Here is a 5,253-nt window from a genome sequence, read left to right as displayed (position 1 = left end):
CCTCCACCTCCCTTTATCCCTCTTCATCCAGATTCTTCCCAATTAAAACTGAAATGGTAATCAACACAGACACCAAACCGTTCCCCTGGCCAAAGCAGGAATCACACAAACAGTCCCCCAGATGGGGCCATGACGCCCAGCTGACTTTCACTGTGGGGCAGGGATGAGTTGTGAAGCCAGAGGGGTGAGGCTAAATTTGAAGAGTCCGCCCTCTCTTGGTGTGTTATTGCCTGGTCTCTTCCCGACACTCCTAACCTACCTCCAGACACACCTCTAGAGAAACAAGTCATCTTCTTGAAGTGCATCCTGTGTCAATCCCTCACCCTAACCTCCTTTAAACCAAGCAAACCGAGGCAAGCTGAGCAAACTCCTCCTCCACCCCATGTCTGGCCTCTGTCTCTGTCTTTGCCAAACTCTCTCAGAGTAGCTTCACTTAGTGTCCTTGTTGTCTTCACTTCCTAGCCCCTGTAGGCTGGCTTCTCCCGCTCCTACCCACCACCAACCCCACCTCAGCTCTTATTAAAGTCACCAGTTAGGGCTGGGTTTCCAAATCCAAAAGACACTTTTCTTCTCAACGTAATAACTGTCTGCACCGTGTTGACCCATCACTCTTCTTTCGTGGAATTTGCTTCTCCCTAACTTCCATAACTCCCTCACCCCTCGTTCTTGCCCCCGACCCCTCAACAATGACCTTGCCTTCTCAGTGAGCTTCAAGAGCTTGTTTACTGCTCCCACCTGTTGCATCGTCCCCAGGGCTCCCTGCTGGTTGTCACCATGTCTCACTAAACACACTCCTATGAACACTCTGACCTTCTACACGTTTTCATATTCCCCACACACCCTCCTGGCCCCCCAGTTTGTATTTTGTCCCAGTTATCTGCAACAAGGCTCCCAGAAGGGGATGAAATCTGAGGCTCCAGTCCAAGGAGTGATCTGGGTGCCAGCAAAGGCCAAATACTCAGGGGGGAGCAAGAGGGTTTTGGATAGCACTGCTGAACACAGGGCCTGGAGCTGTGGGCTCCCTTTGTTTCCTTCAGGAGACTTCTGTGAGCTTCACAGATTCCGATTGGGCCTCACAGGTATAGACAGAGGAGAGTTCCATTCTGGACTCAGTGGAGTTCTAGTTTCAGGCTCTCCTAGATGATATCAAATTGCCCGGGCCTTCCTTCCTTGGCCCATGGGCTCCACATTAGACCACAATAAACACCCTCAGCTGTTCCAAACATATGTTCTGGCTTCAGTCACCCAAGTGCAATTTAAAAGTCTACAGTACAAGTGTGTGTCTGTTTTCAGCCTTATTTGTGAATGGAGAAGGGGGGCTATTTGAGGCATTTTATGAAGAATCCACTGGACTGCACATTGTTACTCTTTAATTAGAACAAATAAAAACCACAGTTGCTGTGTAGAACAGAAACTGCATGAAACACAATAAGCATGAACAAAATGGTCGACTGTAACCTGCATCCTTGTAAAAGGGCATCACTGCGTGACACCCTGAACATCCGCCGGTTAGACACATACCTAGAAGCATCATTTAAAGTCAGCTCTCAGAACTTAGTCATTTAGAATGTACCAGAAACTAATGTAACACTTGAGGCAACATGGATCAAATAAAAAAACAAATCATTCCAGTTTAGTGACTAATAATAAGATAATAAGGTTATACCTACTGTAAAAATGTCAACAAGCTGGGAAAAACGTTTGCTGAGAGCAGAAAATTTGAGCCAGATGAAAAAATACAGAACTTGGGAAAAATGCTGCTGGTCTAGGGTCAAGATGGTGGGTTTTTGTACCACGTGTGAACTCCCATCAATCGCAGGCAACTACCAGGGAAGCCCTGCATGGAAACCGTGGAGCGGCTCTGGGCTCAGATGGAAAGATGACAGGCAGATGTCAACCACAAGGAGCAGACAAAAGAACAATGCATCCACGACCTGAGGCCTCCTGGCACTCGTGGGCATCTACTCGGAGGTCGGAGAGTGACAACATGTTAGTTAGTGTCAATAGCACGGGGCAGCCGTGGTCTGAATACCAATTCCACTTCTATTTTTTCAATTATTGTCTATAATATGACTCCCAGGCTGATAGCCCAACCCTGGCATCCCTTCATTATCTCCAGATCCGTATATCCAACTCTTTAAAACATCGCTATAGATGTCTGTGTTTCCAGTGCAATGCATCAAAAACTGAGGTCTGAATCACCTCACCAAACTTGACCCTCCTCCACCCTCCCTGATCCAATGGCACCACCACGGGCCACTCAGCTGCTCACACCAAACTCTGGGAAGCATCCTTGATTCTTCCCTCTATGTCACCACCAGACCTCCAAGCCCATTTGCTGTCCTCCATGTTCACAGCTTCCACCACGTCCAAGCCACCATCGTCTCTTGCCTGGATTTCTATAAAAGCCTCCTAAGTTGTCTCCTTGCTTCCATTCTTGCTCCCAAACTCGTAATTTATTCTTCATACAGCAGATGGAATCACCATTTTAAAGCCAAAGTGGGATCGTCTCCTATGACACTCGGTAAATTCTGACTTCCAGAGGATGGCCTTCTCAGACAGTGGGGTCAGGCCCCCGCCTTCCTCTCCTCTCTCCCACCAGCACTTCACCTAGCAATGAAAACTCTCTACTTCTGTGTGTTTCATTCGCACTGAGTTCTCTTGCGTGTGCAAATACGTTTCAAAGAGAAATCAAGTTCCCTTTCAGACTAAAATGCAAAATAGAGTTTGGCTTATCTCCTAAGAAGGCCAAACTCCAAGCCAATCTTGTAAAAAATCTTTTGACTTCTTTAAAATTCTTGAAAAGCAATCCCTGGTCCCCAGCCAGGCTCCCTGGCCTGGTGCTCCCCACCCGTGTCCCTCCCACACCATTGGCTGCCTCTGGTCAACGCCACAGCTGGGCTCTGCCCCTTCGGAAGCTGATGCTCCGGCGAGGGCAGTGGATTTATGGTGCAAGGTTACACGGTGCGTAAATCTGGGCCTCAGGAATCAAGGACTGTGACATTTTTACAACCTCCTCCTCCTCCAAGGCCTTGCATGGATATGAAGCAACTGGAGGGAAAGAACATCTGGTTTCACTTTTTTTATTCACTACCACAGTTCCAATCTGACAAAACCCTGAATCTTGCCAGGGTTCTGGTCAGTGGCTGAATGAATGAGCAGTGAGGTGGCATTCTGCTAGACATCTTGCTTCTCCTATCTCAACATGGTATAAAGAATGAAAAGATCACCACCACTGCATTGAAAGACAGCATTTGCTGGAATCAAGGCCGGGTGGCAACCTGCCAACTTGCAGGAAGATGAAGAGGGACATGTCTGGGAGAGGCGAGAGAGCCTCCAGGGCCTCTCTATGAAAGGGAACCACATGTGGCCAGGACTCGTGTGCAATGAATGCTGGGACTTGTAGTCTCTGAGGGCAAGACAGCCGTCAGTGAGGGTGGTGACAGGCCATGGTGCAAGTTCCAGGGCTACTTTTCACCACCTATCACTATAATCAGGGACAGGGCCTACCCAAGTAATGATTACCATGGTGGCTCAAAGGTCACATTGGAGAATGCAAACCAAAGACAAGAAGCCACTCTGATTGGGTGCATCTTTCTGGGCATGATTTATCTCATATTCAACATGGCTTGAGCAGCCCCCCACCTCATGACAATGGACTTTCTTTTCATCTGATGGAGAATGCCATACTGGATCCAGTTTAAAAAAAAAATGCGCCCCTCTTTGCCTATGCAGTCAGTAGCAGTCAAGGTAATATACCAGCAGAGATGATCAGAGCAACCAAAAATAAGCCCCCTTGAAGAAAAGCCTCCTGGTGACCAGAGCCTTGGGTCTCCTAGTCTCTAATCAGTACATATGGCTCGGCTTGATCAGACCCAGGGATGGCAGCAGTAGTCATCATCCGCTCCCCAAAATACACTGGCCCAAGTGGGGCAGGGCAGACGTCTTAGCGGGACACCACACTGTAGCCCTGTGAGGAGCACCAAAGCAGCGACAACCGCCCACAGGGCTCCAAGCCAGTCTCTCCAGGATTCCTGAGACAGATGACAGGTCATCCCAGCTCAAAACCCCTGTGAAGTCCGCATGGCCTATTAGACAAACAAGCTCTTCTCTACAAATTTGCTTTTTTAATAGCTCTTACTACTCTCCCACTCACATGCAAAATTCTAACCAAGAGTATTCTTGGCTAATGCTGATAGTGACCTTTTATGGAGCACTTACTAGGTGCTATGAGTTCTCATTTTCTCCATTAATCCTACATCAATCCTAGAAAGTAGGTAAGTACTCTCATGCCCATTTCTCAGATGATGTAGCAGAGGTACAAAAGTTAAGGTCTTGCCTACGGTCAGCAAACCTGAAACCAAGAAAGTAGCTGTGCTGGAGGTAACCACATAGCTGGGTGGACAGTCACCGTGGGGGATGCATGGTCTCCTACCTCAAAGGGGCCTCACTCACATTGCCTGGCAGGACTGATGAGTTGCCTTCCAACCCAGTCGCACAGGTGAATCTCACGACTGCTCACCACCACCTACCACCCCCCACCCCCAAGTTCACCTTCAGCAGTGACCTTCCTCCCCAAAGGCTGAACTCTGTTCTCACAGGGGCTTTAAAAACTACTGAAGCTGGTCTCCAGCCCTGAGGTTCTCATATCATGGGTCTGAGAGGTGAGCCTGGGCATGAAGGAGACTAACAGCTCCCCCAGGTTATGCTAATATATGACCAAAGTTGAGTACCCCTAACCTAGACTTCTATGTCATCAGAAGAAAAGAAAAAACAGCATTAATTGGATGCCTTACTCAAGGGAAACCCCAACCTTCTAAGTCCTTGTCGTGGACACCCAATCCCATCTTCCTGTGAGGAAGAAGAAAGTGTCCCCTCAAAGTTCAAAGGCAGGTAACTTCTCAAGGACTTCACTCTCCCTCTTCTTCATCCCCTCTGGGTCCGGTGTAGCCCTCCCAGAGGTATTCATAAACAGTTTGTGTAACCGCCACGTACCACCCTCTTATACTAAGCCAACCTTCTCGAAAGGTGTCAACATGGTTGGTCTACTTTTTCTTCTTCCAAACATTTATTCCTCAACCCAATCCAGTCTGACTCCTCTTACTTCACTAAGGTATGTAGGCCAAGGTCACTGACCAACAGCTCCCATATCATGATTTCAGCAATCCACCTGACCTGTTAGCTGTTTTCAATGCAGGAACCCACTATCTCTTCTTGGCTCCCTGAGGCCACAGTTTCTAGGTTTTTCTCCCC

The sequence above is a fragment of the Vulpes lagopus genome, chromosome 10 (genome assembly GCF_018345385.1).
Source record: "Vulpes lagopus strain Blue_001 chromosome 10, ASM1834538v1, whole genome shotgun sequence".
Lineage (NCBI taxonomy): Eukaryota > Metazoa > Chordata > Mammalia > Carnivora > Canidae > Vulpes > Vulpes lagopus.
The sequence above is the reverse complement of the archived record's forward strand: the minus strand, read 5'-3'. Positions refer to the sequence as shown.